The sequence below is a fragment of the Lepisosteus oculatus genome, chromosome 7 (genome assembly GCF_040954835.1).
Source record: "Lepisosteus oculatus isolate fLepOcu1 chromosome 7, fLepOcu1.hap2, whole genome shotgun sequence".
Taxonomy (NCBI): domain Eukaryota; kingdom Metazoa; phylum Chordata; class Actinopteri; order Semionotiformes; family Lepisosteidae; genus Lepisosteus; species Lepisosteus oculatus.
The window spans coordinates 14,994,148-15,010,910 of NC_090702.1; positions in this window are offsets into that span (position 1 = coordinate 14,994,148).

Sequence of the window (16,763 nt, forward strand, 5' to 3'; positions counted from 1 at the left end):
GGATTTTTAGGAAAAGTGATATTTCTATGTTATCTTCACCTTTTTTTTCTTGCCTATATGGCTCTATGCACTGCTTTGCCCTGAATGGGAATGATGACTTAAATATCCAAAAAGCAAAAGTTTGAAAGAAAGGGCTTTGGCTTTTTAAAGTTTTGCATTTGGCATTAATTGCACTGGCATTTTAACAGTTACAGCTAATATGTATTGGTTATTCCTGACACTTAACCTATTTAACCCTGAAACAATGCTCATCGAGAACACCATTCGGCATGCAATTTCTAATGACAGACTACTCCTCAAAAAATAAAATTGTAGCACAGTTCATACATTTTCTGTGGCTTAACAAGATTGTTGAGTGTTTTAAAGCTAATATATTGATGCCCTGAGTTATATTTTCCACTCAAATGAGTGGAAGGTTTCATTGATTCTATGGAGACAATCTGACCCCCTAACCCTAACCTCCCAAACCCTTAGCTAGGGTTAGGGTTAGGATAATAAGAAAAGATAGAGGATGATTGATGGCATGGTTGTGTTCTAGGACAGAAAGGATTTTTAGGAAAAGTGATATTTCAATGTTATCTTCACCTTTTTTTCTTGCCTATATGGCTCTATGCACTGCTTTGCCCTGAATGGGAATGATGACTTAAATATCCAAAAAGCAAAAGTTTGAAAGAAAGGGATTTGGATTTTCAAAGTTTTTCATTTGGCATTAATTGCACTGAAATTCTAACAGTTACAGCTAATATGTATTGGTTATTCCTGACCCTTAACCTATTTAACCCTGAAACAATGCTCATCGAGAACACCATTCGGCACGCAATTTCTAATGACAGACTACTCCTCAAAAAATAAAATTGTAGCACAGTTCATACATTTTCTATGGCTTAACAAGATTGTTGAGTGTTTTAAACCTAATATATTGATGCCCTGAGTTATATTTTCCACTCAAATGAGTGGAAGGTTTCATTGATACTATGGAGACAATCTGAGCCCCTAACCCTAACCTCCCAAACCCTTAGCTAGGGTTAGGGTTAGGATAATAAGAAAACAAAGAGGATGTTTGATGGCATGGTTGTGTTCTAGGACAGAAAGGATTGTTAGGAAAAGTGATATTTCAATGTTATCTTCACCTTTTTTTTCTTGCCTATATGGCTCTATGCAGTGCTTTAACCTGAATGGGAATGATGACTTAAATATCCAAAAAGCAAAAGTTTGAAAGAAAGGGCTTTGGCTTTTCAAAGTATTGCACTTGGCATTAATTGCACTGGCATTTTAACAGTTACAGCTAATATGTATTGGTTATTGCTGACACTTAACCTATTTAACCCTGAAACAATGCTCATCGAGAACACCATTCGGCACGCAATTTCTAATGACAGACTACTCCTCAAAAAATAAAATTGTAGCACAGTTCATACATTTTCTTTGGCTTAACAAGATTGTTGAGTGTTTTAAAGCTAATATATTGATGCCCTGAGTTATATTTTCCACTCAAATTAGTGGAAGGTTTCATTGATTCTATGGAGACAATCTGAGCCCCTAACCCTAACCTCCCAAACCCTTAACTAGGGTTAGGGTTAGGATAATAAGAAAACATAGAGGATGATTGATGGCATGGTTGTGTTCTAGGACAGAAAGGATTTTTAGGAAAAGTTATATTTCAATGTTATCTTCACCTTTTTTTTCTTGCCTATATGGCTCTATGTAGTGCTTTGCCCTGAATGGGAATGATGACTTAAATATCCAAAAAGCAAAAGTTTGAAAGAAAGGGCTTTGGCTTTTCAAAGTATTGCAATTGGCATTAATTGCACTGGCATTTTAACAGTTACAGCTAATATGTATTGGTTATTGCTGACACTTAACCTATTTAACCCTGAAACAATGCTCATCGAGAACACCATTCGGCACGCAATTTCTAATGACAGACTACTCCTCAAAAAATAAAATTGTAGCACAGTTCATACATTTTCTGTGGCTTAACAAGATTGTTGAGTGTTTTAAAGCTAATATATTGATGCCCTGAGTTATATTTTCCACTCAAATGAGTGGAAGGTTTCATTGATTCTATGGAGACAATCTGACCCCCTAACCCTAACCTCCCAAACCCTTAGCTAGGGTTAGGGTTAGGATATTAAGAAAAGATAGAGGATGATTGATGGCATGGTTGTGTTCTAGGACAGAAAGGATTTTTAGGAAAAGTGATATTTCAATGTTATCTTCACCTTTTTTTTCTTGCCTATATGGCTCTATGCACTGCTTTGCCCTGAATGGGAATGATGACTTAAATATCCAAAAAGCAAAAGTTTGAAAGAAAGGGCTTTGGCTTTTCAAAGTTTTGCATTTGGCATTAATTGCACTGGCATTTTAACAGTTACAGCTAATATGTATTGGTTATTCCTGACACTTAACCTATTTAACCCTGAAACAATGCTCATCGAGAACACCATTCGGCATGCAATTTCTAATGACAGACTACTCCTCAAAAAATAAAATTGTAGCACAGGTCATACATTTTCTTTGGCTTAACAAGATTGTTGAGTGTTTTAAAGCTAATATATTGATGCCCTGAGTTATATTTTCCACTCAAATTAGTGGAAGGTTTCATTGATTCTATGGAGACAATCTGAGCCCCTAACCCTAACCTCCCAAACCCTTAGCTAGGTTTAGGGTTAGGATAATAAGAAAACATAGAGGATGATTGATGGCATGGTTGTGTTCTAGGGCAGAAAGGATTTTTAGGAAAAGTGATATTTCAATGTTATCTTCACCTTTTTTTCTTGCCTATATGGCTCTATGCACTGCTTTGCCCTGAATGGGAATGATGACTTAAATATCCAAAAAGCAAAAGTTTGAAAGAAAGGGCTTTGGCTTTTCAAAGTTTTGCATTTGGCATTAATTGCATTGGCATTTTAACAGTTACAGCTAATATGTATTGTTTATTCCTGACACTTAACCTATTTAACCCTGAAACAATGCTCATCGAGAACACCATTCGGCATGCAATTTCTAATGACAGACTACTCCTCAAAAAATAAAATTGTAGCACAGTTCATACATTTTCTTTGGCTTAACAAGATTGTTGAGTGTTTTAAAGCTAATATATTGATGCCCTGAGTTATATTTTCCACTCAAATTAGTGGAAGGTTTCATTGATTCTATGGAGACAATCTGAGCCCCTAACCCTAACCTCCCAAACCCTTAGCTAGGGTTAGGGTTAGGATAATAAGAAAACATAGAGGATGATTGATGGCATGGTTGTGTTCTAGGACAGAAAGGATTTTTAGGAAAAGTGATATTTCAATGTTATCTTCACCTTTTTTTTCTTGCCTATATGGCTCTATGCACTGCTTTGCCCTGAATGGGAATGATGACTTAAATATCCAAAAAGCAAAAGTTTGAAAGAAGGGGATTTGGATTTTAAAAGTTTTGCATTTGGCATTAATTGCACTGAAATTCTAACAGTTACAGCTAATATGTATTGGTTATTCCTGACCCTTATCCTATTTAACCCTGAAACAATGCTCATCGAGAACACCATTCGGCACGCAATTTCTAATGACAGACTACTCCTCAAAAAATAAAATTGTAGCACAGTTCATACATTTTCTGTGGCTTAACAAGATTGTTGAGTGTTTTAAAGCTAATATATTGATGCCCTGAGTTATATTTTCTACTCAAATTAGTGGAAGGTTTCATTGATTCTATGGAGACAATCTGAGCCCCTAACCCTAACCTCCCAAACCCTTAGCTAGGGTTAGGGTTAGGATAATAAGAAAACATAGAGGATGATTGATGGCATGGTTGTGTTCTAGGACAGAAAGGATTTTTAGGAAAAGTGATATTTCAATGTTATCTTCACCTTTTTTTCTTGCCTATATGGCTCTATGCACTGCTTTGCCCTGAATGGGAATGATGACTTAAATATCCAAAAAGCAAAAGTTTGAAAGAAAGGGCTTTGGCTTTTCAAAGTTTTGCATTTGGCATTAATTGCACTGAAATTCTAACAGTTACAGCTAATATGTATTGGTTATTCCTGACCCTTAACATATTTAACCCTGAAACAATGCTCATCGAGAACACCATTCGGCACGCAATTTCTAATGACAGACTTCTCCTCAAAAAATAAAATTGTAGCACAGTTCATACATTTTCTGTGGCTTAACAAGAATGTTGAGTGTTTTAAACCTAATATATTGATGCCCTGAGTTATATTTTACACTCAAATGAGTGGAAGGTTTCATTGATTCTATGGAGACAATCTGAGCCCCTAACCCTAACCTCCCAAACCCTTAGCTAGGGTTAGGGTTAGGATAATAAGAAAACATAGAGGATGTTTGATGGCATGGTTGTGTTCTAGGACAGAAAGGATTTTTAGGAAAAGTGATATTTCAATGTTATCTTCACCTTTTTTTTCTTGCCTATATGGCTCTATGCAGTGCTTTAACCTGAATGGGAATGATGACTTAAATATCCAAAAAGCAAAAGTTTGAAAGAAAGGGCTTTGGCTTTTCAAAGTATTGCACTTGGCATTAATTGCACTGGCATTTTAACAGTTACAGCTAATATGTATTGGTTATTGCTGACACTTAACATATTTAACCCTGAAACAATGCTCATCGAGAACACCATTCGGCACGCAATTTCTAATGACAGACTACTCCTCAAAAAATAAAATTGTAGCACAGTTCATACATTTTCTGTGGCTTAACAAGATTGTTGAGTGTTTTAAACCTAATATATTGATGCCCTGAGTTAAATTTTCCACTCAAATGAGTGGAAGGTTTCATTGATTCTATGGAGACAATCTGAGCCCCTAACCCTAACCTCCCAAACCCTTAGCTAGGGTTAGGGTTAGGATAATAAGAAAACATAGAGGATGTTTGATGGCATGGTTGTGTTCTAGGACAGAAAGGATTGTTAGGAAAAGTGATATTTCAATGTTATCTTCACCTTTTTTTTCTTGCCTATATGGCTCTATGCACTGCTTTGCCCTGAATGGGAATGATGACTTAAATATCCAAAAAGCAAAAGTTTGAAAGAAAGGGCTTTGGCTTTTCAAAGTTTTGCATTTGGCATTAATTGCACTGAAATTCTAACAGTTACAGCTAATATGTATTGGTTATTCCTGACCCTTAACCTATTTAACCCTGAAACAATGCTCATCGAGAACACCATTCGGCACGCAATTTCTAATGACAGACTTCTCCTCAAAAAATAAAATTGTAGCACAGTTCATACATTTTCTATGGCTTAACAAGATTGTTGAGTGTTTTAAACCTAATATATTGATGCCCTGAGTTATATTTTACACTCAAATGAGTGGAAGGTTTCATTGATTCTATGGAGACAATCTGAGCCCCTAACCCTAACCTCCCAAACCCTTAGCTAGGGTTAGGGTTAGGATAATAAGAAAACAAAGAGGATGTTTGATGGCATGGTTGTGTTCTAGGACAGAAAGGATTTTTAGGAAAAGTGATATTTCAATGTTATCTTCACCTTTTTTTTCTTGCCTATATGGCTCTATGCAGTGCTTTGCCCTGAATGGGAATGATGACTTAAATATCCAAAAAGCAAAAGTTTGAAAAAAAGGGCTTTGGCTTTTCAAAGAATTGTACTTGGCATTAATTGCACTGGCGTTTTAACAGTTACAGCTAATATCTATTGGTTATTGCTGACACTTAACCTATTTAACCCTGAAACAATGCTCATCGAGAACACCATTCGGCACGCAATTTCTAATGACAGACTACTCCTCAAAAAATAAAATTGTAGCACAGTTCATACATTTTCTGTGGCTTAACAAGATTGTTGAGTGTTTTAAAGCTAATATATTGATGCCCTGAGTTATATTTTCCACTCAAATGAGTGGAAGGTTTAATTGATTCTATGGAGACAATCTGACCCCCTAACCCTAACCTCCCAAACCCTTAGCTAGGGTTAGGGTTAGGATAATAAGAAAACATCGAGGATGTTTGATGGCATGGTTGTGTTCTAGGACAGAAAGGATTTTTAGGAAAAGTGATATTTCAATGTTATCTTCACCTTTTTTTTCTTGCCTATATGGCTCTATGCACTGCTTTGCCCTGAATGGGAATGATGACTTAAATATCCAAAAAGCAAAAGTTTGAAAGAAGGGGCTTTTGCTTTTCAAAGTTTTGCATTTGGCATTAATTGCATTGGCATTTTAACAGTTACAGCTAATATGTATTGGTTATTCCTGACACTTAACCTATTTAACCCTGAAACAATGCTCATCGAGAACACCATTCGGCATGCAATTTCTAATGACAGACTACTCCTCAAAAAATAAAATTGTAGCACAGTTCATACATTTTCTTTGGCTTAACAAGATTGTTGAGTGTTTTAAACCTAATATATTGATGCCCTGAGTTATATTTTCCACTCAAATTAGTGGAAGGTTTCATTGATTCTATGGAGACAATCTGAGCCCCTAACCCTAACCTCCCAAACCCTTAGCTAGGGTTAGGATAATAAGAAAACATAGAGGATGATTGATGGCATGGTTGTGTTCTAGGACAGAAAGGATTTTTAGGAAAAGTGATATTTCAATGTTATCTTCACCTTTTTTTTCTTGCCTATATGGCTCTATGCACTGCTTTGCTCTGAATGGGAATGATGACTTAAATATCCAAAAAGCAAAAGTTTGAAAGAAGGGGCTTTGGATTTTAAAAGTTTTGCATTTGGCATTAATTGCACTGAAATTCTAACAGTTACAGCTAATATGTATTGGTTATTCCTGACCCTTATCCTATTTAACCCTGAAACAATGCTCATCGAGAACACCATTCGGCACGCAATTTCTAATGACAGACTACTCCTCAAAAAATAAAATTGTAGCACAGTTCATACATTTTCTGTGGCTTAACAAGATTGTTGAGTGTTTTAAAGCTAATATATTGATGCCCTGAGTTATATTTTCCACTCAAATGAGTGGAAGGTTTCATTGATTCTATGGAGACAATCTGACCCCCTAACCCTAACCTCCCAAACCCTTAGCTAGGGTTAGGGTTAGGATAATAAGAAAAGATAGAGGATGTTTGATGGCATGGTTGTGTTCTAGGATAGAAAGGATTGATAGGAAACATGATATTTCAATGTTATCTTCACCTTTTTTTTCTTGCCTATATGGCTCTATGCACTGCTTTGCCCTGAATGGGAATGATGACTTAAATATCCAAAAAGCAAAAGTTGTAAAGAAAGGGCTTTGGCTTTTCAAAGTATTGCACTTGGCATTAATTGCACTGGCATTTTAACAGTTACAGCTAATATGTATTGGTTATTGCTGACACTTAACCTATTTAACCCTGAAACAATGCTCATCGAGAACACCATTCGGCACGCAATTTCTAATGACAGACTACTCCTCAAAAAATAAAATTGTAGCACAGTTCATACATTTTCTGTGGCTTAACAAGATTGTTGAGTGTTTTAAAGCTAATATATTGATGCCCTGAGTTATATTTTCCACTCAAATGAGTGGAAGGTTTCATTGATTCTATGGAGACAATCTGAGCCCCTAACCCTAACCTCCCAAACCCTTAGCTAGGGTTAGGGTTAGGATAATAAGAAAAGATAGAGGATGTTTGATGGCATGGTTGTGTTCTAGGACAGAAAGGATTGTTAGGAAAAGTGATATTTCAATGTTATCTTCACCTTTTTTTTCTTGCCTATATGGCTCTATGCACTGCTTTGCCCTGAATGGGAATGATGACTTAAATATCCAAAAAGCAAAAGTTTGAAAGAAAGGGCTTTGGCTTTTCAAAGTTTTGCATTTGGCATTAATTGCACTGAAATTCTAATAGTTACAGCTAATATGTATTGGTTATTCCTGACCCTTAACCTATTAAACCCTGAAACAATGCTCATCGAGAACACCATTCGGCATGCAATTTCTAATGACAGACTACTCCTCAAAAAATAAAATTGTAGCACAGGTCATACATTTTCTTTGGCTTAACAAGATTGTTGAGTGTTTTAAAGCTAATATATTGATGCCCTGAGTTATATTTTCCACTCAAATTAGTGGAAGGTTTCATTGATTCTATGGAGACAATCTGAGCCCCTAACCCTAACCTCCCAAACCCTTAGCTAGGTTTAGGGTTAGGATAATAAGAAAACATAGAGGATGATTGATGGCATGGTTGTGTTCTAGGGCAGAAAGGATTTTTAGGAAAAGTGATATTTCAATGTTATCTTCACCTTTTTTTCTTGCCTATATGGCTCTATGCACTGCTTTGCCCTGAATGGGAATGATGACTTAAATATCCAAAAAGCAAAAGTTTGAAAGAAAGGGCTTTGGCTTTTCAAAGTTTTGCATTTGGCATTAATTGCATTGGCATTTTAACAGTTACAGCTAATATGTATTGTTTATTCCTGACACTTAACCTATTTAACCCTGAAACAATGCTCATCGAGAACACCATTCGGCATGCAATTTCTAATGACAGACTACTCCTCAAAAAATAAAATTGTAGCACAGTTCATACATTTTCTTTGGCTTAACAAGATTGTTGAGTGTTTTAAAGCTAATATATTGATGCCCTGAGTTATATTTTCCACTCAAATTAGTGGAAGGTTTCATTGATTCTATGGAGACAATCTGAGCCCCTAACCCTAACCTCCCAAACCCTTAGCTAGGGTTAGGGTTAGGATAATAAGAAAACATAGAGGATGATTGATGGCATGGTTGTGTTCTAGGACAGAAAGGATTTTTAGGAAAAGTGATATTTCAATGTTATCTTCACCTTTTTTTTCTTGCCTATATGGCTCTATGCACTGCTTTGCCCTGAATGGGAATGATGACTTAAATATCCAAAAAGCAAAAGTTTGAAAGAAGGGGATTTGGATTTTAAAAGTTTTGCATTTGGCATTAATTGCACTGAAATTCTAACAGTTACAGCTAATATGTATTGGTTATTCCTGACCCTTATCCTATTTAACCCTGAAACAATGCTCATCGAGAACACCATTCGGCACGCAATTTCTAATGACAGACTACTCCTCAAAAAATAAAATTGTAGCACAGTTCATACATTTTCTGTGGCTTAACAAGATTGTTGAGTGTTTTAAAGCTAATATATTGATGCCCTGAGTTATATTTTCTACTCAAATTAGTGGAAGGTTTCATTGATTCTATGGAGACAATCTGAGCCCCTAACCCTAACCTCCCAAACCCTTAGCTAGGGTTAGGGTTAGGATAATAAGAAAACATAGAGGATGATTGATGGCATGGTTGTGTTCTAGGACAGAAAGGATTTTTAGGAAAAGTGATATTTCAATGTTATCTTCACCTTTTTTTCTTGCCTATATGGCTCTATGCACTGCTTTGCCCTGAATGGGAATGATGACTTAAATATCCAAAAAGCAAAAGTTTGAAAGAAAGGGCTTTGGCTTTTCAAAGTTTTGCATTTGGCATTAATTGCACTGAAATTCTAACAGTTACAGCTAATATGTATTGGTTATTCCTGACCCTTAACATATTTAACCCTGAAACAATGCTCATCGAGAACACCATTCGGCACGCAATTTCTAATGACAGACTTCTCCTCAAAAAATAAAATTGTAGCACAGTTCATACATTTTCTGTGGCTTAACAAGATTGTTGAGTGTTTTAAACCTAATATATTGATGCCCTGAGTTATATTTTACACTCAAATGAGTGGAAGGTTTCATTGATTCTATGGAGACAATCTGAGCCCCTAACCCTAACCTCCCAAACCCTTAGCTAGGGTTAGGGTTAGGATAATAAGAAAACATAGAGGATGTTTGATGGCATGGTTGTGTTCTAGGACAGAAAGGATTTTTAGGAAAAGTGATATTTCAATGTTATCTTCACCTTTTTTTTCTTGCCTATATGGCTCTATGCAGTGCTTTAACCTGAATGGGAATGATGACTTAAATATCCAAAAAGCAAAAGTTTGAAAGAAAGGGCTTTGGCTTTTCAAAGTATTGCACTTGGCATTAATTGCACTGGCATTTTAACAGTTACAGCTAATATGTATTGGTTATTGCTGACACTTAACATATTTAACCCTGAAACAATGCTCATCGAGAACACCATTCGGCACGCAATTTCTAATGACAGACTACTCCTCAAAAAATAAAATTGTAGCACAGTTCATACATTTTCTGTGGCTTAACAAGATTGTTGAGTGTTTTAAACCTAATATATTGATGCCCTGAGTTAAATTTTCCACTCAAATGAGTGGAAGGTTTCATTGATTCTATGGAGACAATCTGAGCCCCTAACCCTAACCTCCCAAACCCTTAGCTAGGGTTAGGGTTAGGATAATAAGAAAACATAGAGGATGTTTGATGGCATGGTTGTGTTCTAGGACAGAAAGGATTGTTAGGAAAAGTGATATTTCAATGTTATCTTCACCTTTTTTTTCTTGCCTATATGGCTCTATGCACTGCTTTGCCCTGAATGGGAATGATGACTTAAATATCCAAAAAGCAAAAGTTTGAAAGAAAGGGCTTTGGCTTTTCAAAGTTTTGCATTTGGCATTAATTGCACTGAAATTCTAACAGTTACAGCTAATATGTATTGGTTATTCCTGACCCTTAACCTATTTAACCCTGAAACAATGCTCATCGAGAACACCATTCGGCACGCAATTTCTAATGACAGACTTCTCCTCAAAAAATAAAATTGTAGCACAGTTCATACATTTTCTATGGCTTAACAAGATTGTTGAGTGTTTTAAACCTAATATATTGATGCCCTGAGTTATATTTTACACTCAAATGAGTGGAAGGTTTCATTGATTCTATGGAGACAATCTGAGCCCCTAACCCTAACCTCCCAAACCCTTAGCTAGGGTTAGGGTTAGGATAATAAGAAAACAAAGAGGATGTTTGATGGCATGGTTGTGTTCTAGGACAGAAAGGATTTTTAGGAAAAGTGATATTTCAATGTTATCTTCACCTTTTTTTTCTTGCCTATATGGCTCTATGCAGTGCTTTGCCCTGAATGGGAATGATGACTTAAATATCCAAAAAGCAAAAGTTTGAAAAAAAGGGCTTTGGCTTTTCAAAGAATTGTACTTGGCATTAATTGCACTGGCGTTTTAACAGTTACAGCTAATATCTATTGGTTATTGCTGACACTTAACCTATTTAACCCTGAAACAATGCTCATCGAGAACACCATTCGGCACGCAATTTCTAATGACAGACTACTCCTCAAAAAATAAAATTGTAGCACAGTTCATACATTTTCTGTGGCTTAACAAGATTGTTGAGTGTTTTAAAGCTAATATATTGATGCCCTGAGTTATATTTTCCACTCAAATGAGTGGAAGGTTTAATTGATTCTATGGAGACAATCTGACCCCCTAACCCTAACCTCCCAAACCCTTAGCTAGGGTTAGGGTTAGGATAATAAGAAAACATCGAGGATGTTTGATGGCATGGTTGTGTTCTAGGACAGAAAGGATTTTTAGGAAAAGTGATATTTCAATGTTATCTTCACCTTTTTTTTCTTGCCTATATGGCTCTATGCACTGCTTTGCCCTGAATGGGAATGATGACTTAAATATCCAAAAAGCAAAAGTTTGAAAGAAGGGGCTTTTGCTTTTCAAAGTTTTGCATTTGGCATTAATTGCATTGGCATTTTAACAGTTACAGCTAATATGTATTGGTTATTCCTGACACTTAACCTATTTAACCCTGAAACAATGCTCATCGAGAACACCATTCGGCATGCAATTTCTAATGACAGACTACTCCTCAAAAAATAAAATTGTAGCACAGTTCATACATTTTCTTTGGCTTAACAAGATTGTTGAGTGTTTTAAACCTAATATATTGATGCCCTGAGTTATATTTTCCACTCAAATTAGTGGAAGGTTTCATTGATTCTATGGAGACAATCTGAGCCCCTAACCCTAACCTCCCAAACCCTTAGCTAGGGTTAGGATAATAAGAAAACATAGAGGATGATTGATGGCATGGTTGTGTTCTAGGACAGAAAGGATTTTTAGGAAAAGTGATATTTCAATGTTATCTTCACCTTTTTTTTCTTGCCTATATGGCTCTATGCACTGCTTTGCTCTGAATGGGAATGATGACTTAAATATCCAAAAAGCAAAAGTTTGAAAGAAGGGGCTTTGGATTTTAAAAGTTTTGCATTTGGCATTAATTGCACTGAAATTCTAACAGTTACAGCTAATATGTATTGGTTATTCCTGACCCTTATCCTATTTAACCCTGAAACAATGCTCATCGAGAACACCATTCGGCACGCAATTTCTAATGACAGACTACTCCTCAAAAAATAAAATTGTAGCACAGTTCATACATTTTCTGTGGCTTAACAAGATTGTTGAGTGTTTTAAAGCTAATATATTGATGCCCTGAGTTATATTTTCCACTCAAATGAGTGGAAGGTTTCATTGATTCTATGGAGACAATCTGACCCCCTAACCCTAACCTCCCAAACCCTTAGCTAGGGTTAGGGTTAGGATAATAAGAAAAGATAGAGGATGTTTGATGGCATGGTTGTGTTCTAGGATAGAAAGGATTGATAGGAAACATGATATTTCAATGTTATCTTCACCTTTTTTTTCTTGCCTATATGGCTCTATGCACTGCTTTGCCCTGAATGGGAATGATGACTTAAATATCCAAAAAGCAAAAGTTGTAAAGAAAGGGCTTTGGCTTTTCAAAGTATTGCACTTGGCATTAATTGCACTGGCATTTTAACAGTTACAGCTAATATGTATTGGTTATTGCTGACACTTAACCTATTTAACCCTGAAACAATGCTCATCGAGAACACCATTCGGCACGCAATTTCTAATGACAGACTACTCCTCAAAAAATAAAATTGTAGCACAGTTCATACATTTTCTGTGGCTTAACAAGATTGTTGAGTGTTTTAAAGCTAATATATTGATGCCCTGAGTTATATTTTCCACTCAAATGAGTGGAAGGTTTCATTGATTCTATGGAGACAATCTGAGCCCCTAACCCTAACCTCCCAAACCCTTAGCTAGGGTTAGGGTTAGGATAATAAGAAAAGATAGAGGATGTTTGATGGCATGGTTGTGTTCTAGGACAGAAAGGATTGTTAGGAAAAGTGATATTTCAATGTTATCTTCACCTTTTTTTTCTTGCCTATATGGCTCTATGCACTGCTTTGCCCTGAATGGGAATGATGACTTAAATATCCAAAAAGCAAAAGTTTGAAAGAAAGGGCTTTGGCTTTTCAAAGTTTTGCATTTGGCATTAATTGCACTGAAATTCTAATAGTTACAGCTAATATGTATTGGTTATTCCTGACCCTTAACCTATTAAACCCTGAAACAATGCTCATCGAGAACACCATTCGGCACGCAATTTCGAATGACAGACTACTCCTCAAAAAATAAAATTGTAGCACAGTTCATACATTTTCTGTGGCTTAACAAGATTGTTGAGTGTTTTAAACCTAATATATTGATGCCCTGAGTTATATTTTCCACTCAAATAAGTGGAAGGTTTCATTGATTCTATGGAGACAATCTGAGCCCCTAACCCTAATCTCCCAAACCCTTAGCTAGGGTTAGGGTTAGGATAATAAGAAAAGATAGAGGATGTTTGATGGCATGGTTGTGTTCTAGGACAGAAAGGAGTGTTAGTAAAAGTGATATTTCAATGTTATCTTCACCTTTTCTTTCTTGCCTATATGGCTCTATGCAGTGCTTTGCCCTGAATGGGAATGATGACTTAAATATCCAAAAAGCAAAAGTTTGAAAGAAAGGGCTTTGGCTTTTCAAAGTTTTGTATTTGGCATTAATTGCACTGAAATTCTAACAGTTACAGCTAATATGTATTGGTTATTCCTGACCCTTAACCTATTTAACCCTGAAACAATGCTCATCGAGAACACCATTCGGCATGCAATTTCTAATGACAGACTTCTCCTCAAAAAATAAAATTGTAGCACAGTTCATACATTTTCTATGGCTTAACAAGATTGTTGAGTGTTTTAAAGCTAATATATTGATGCCCTGAGTTATATTTCCACTCAAATGAGTGGAAGGTTTCATTGATTCTATGGAGACAATCTGAGCCCCTAACCCTAACCTCCCAAACCCTTAGCTAGGGTTAGGGTTAGGATAATAAGAAAAGATAGAGGATGTTTGATGGCATGGTTGTGTTCTAGGACAGAAAGGATTGTTAGGAAAAGTGATATTTCAATGTTATCTTCACCTTTTATTTCTTGCCTATATGGCTCTATGCAGTGCTTTGCCCTGAATGGGAATGATGACTTAAGTATCCAAAAAGCAAAAGTTTAAAAGAAAGGGCTTTGGCTTTTCAAAGTTTTGCATTTGGCATTAATTGCACTGAAATTCTAACAGTTACAGCTAATATGTATTGGTTATTCCTGACCCTTAACCTATTTAACCCTGAAACAATGCTCATCGAGAACACCATTCGGCATGCAATTTCTAATGACAGACTTCTCCTCAAAAAATAAAATTGTAGCACAGTTCATACATTTTCTTTGGCTTAACAAGATTGTTGAGTGTTTTAAACCTAATATATTGATGCCCTGAGTTATATTTTCCACTCAAATTAGTGGAAGGTTTCATTGATTCTATGGAGACAATCTGAGCCCCTAACCCTAACCTCCCAAACCCTTAGCTAGGGTTAGGATAATAAGAAAACATAGAGGATGATTGATGGCATGGTTGTGTTCTAGGACAGAAAGGATTTTTAGGAAAAGTGATATTTCAATGTTATCTTCACCTTTTTTTTCTTGCCTATATGGCTCTATGCACTGCTTTGCCCTGAATGGGAATGATGACTTAAATATCCAAAAAGCAAAAGTTTGAAAGAAGGGGCTTTGGATTTTAAAAGTTTTGCATTTGGCATTAATTGCACTGAAATTCTAACAGTTACAGCTAATATGTATTGGTTATTCCTGACCCTTATCCTATTTAACCCTGAAAAAATGCTCATCGAGAACACCATTCGGCACGCAATTTCTAATGACAGACTACTCCTCAAAAAATAAAATTGTAGCACAGTTCATACATTTTCTGTGGCTTAACAAGATTGTTGAGTGTTTTAAAGCTAATATATTGATGCCCTGAGTTATATTTTCCACTCAAATGAGTGGAAGGTTTCATTGATTCTATGGAGACAATCTGACCCCCTAAACCTAACCTCCCAAACCCTTAGCTAGGGTTAGGGTTAGGATAATAAGAAAAGATAGAGGATGTTTGATGGCATGGTTGTGTTCTAGGATAGAAAGGATTGATAGGAAACATGATATTTCAATGTTATCTTCACCTTTTTTTTCTTGCCTATATGGCTCTATGCACTGCTTTGCCCTGAATGGGAATGATGACTTAAATATCCAAAAAGCAAAAGTTGTAAAGAAAGGGCTTTGGCTTTTCAAAGTATTGCACTTGGCATTAATTGCACTGGCATTTTAACAGTTACAGCTAATATGTATTGGTTATTGCTGACACTTAACCTATTTAACCCTGAAACAATGCTCATCGAGAACACCATTCGGCACGCAATTTCTAATGACAGACTACTCCTCAAAAAATAAAATTGTAGCACAGTTCATACATTTTCTGTGGCTTAACAAGATTGTTGAGTGTTTTAAACCTAATATATTGATGCCCTGAGTTATATTTTCCACTCAAATAAGTGGAAGGTTTCATTGATTCTATGGAGACAATCTGAGCCCCTAACCCTAATCTCCCAAACCCTTAGCTAGGGTTAGGGTTAGGATAATAAGAAAAGATAGAGGATGTTTGATGGCATGGTTGTGTTCTAGGACAGAAAGGAGTGTTAGTAAAAGTGATATTTCAATGTTATCTTCACCTTTTTTTTCTTGCCTATATGGCTCTATGCAGTGCTTTGCCCTGAATGGGAATGATGACTTAAATATCCAAAAAGCAAAAGTTTGAAAGAAAGGGCTTTGGCTTTTCAAAGTTTTGTATTTGGCATTAATTGCACTGAAATTCTAACAGTTACAGCTAATATGTATTGGTTATTCCTGACCCTTAACCTATTTAACCCTGAAACAATGCTCATCGAGAACACCATTCGGCATGCAATTTCTAATGACAGACTTCTCCTCAAAAAATAAAATTGTAGCACAGTTCATACATTTTCTATGGCTTAACAAGATTGTTGAGTGTTTTAAAGCTAATATATTGATGCCCTGAGTTATATTTCCACTCAAATGAGTGGAAGGTTTCATTGATTCTATGGAGACAATCTGAGCCCCTAACCCTAACCTCCCAAACCCTTAGCTAGGGTTAGGGTTAGGATAATAAGAAAAGATAGAGGATGTTTGATGGCATGGTTGTGTTCTAGGACAGAAAGGATTGTTAGGAAAAGTGATATTTCAATGTTATCTTCACCTTTTATTTCTTGCCTATATGGCTCTATGCAGTGCTTTGCCCTGAATGGGAATGATGACTTAAGTATCCAAAAAGCAAAAGTTTGAAAGAAAGGGCTTTGGCTTTTCAAAGTTTTGCATTTGGCATTAATTGCACTGAAATTCTAACAGTTATAGCTAATATGTATTGGTTATTCCTGACCCTTAACCTATTTAACCCTGAAACAATGCTCATCGAGAACACCATTCGGCACGCAATTTCTAATGACAGACTACTCCTCAAAAAATAAAATTGTAGCACAGTTCATACATTTTCTGTGGCTTAACAAGATTGTTGAGTGTTTTAAAGCTAATATATTGATGCCCTGAGTTATATTTTCCACTCAAATGA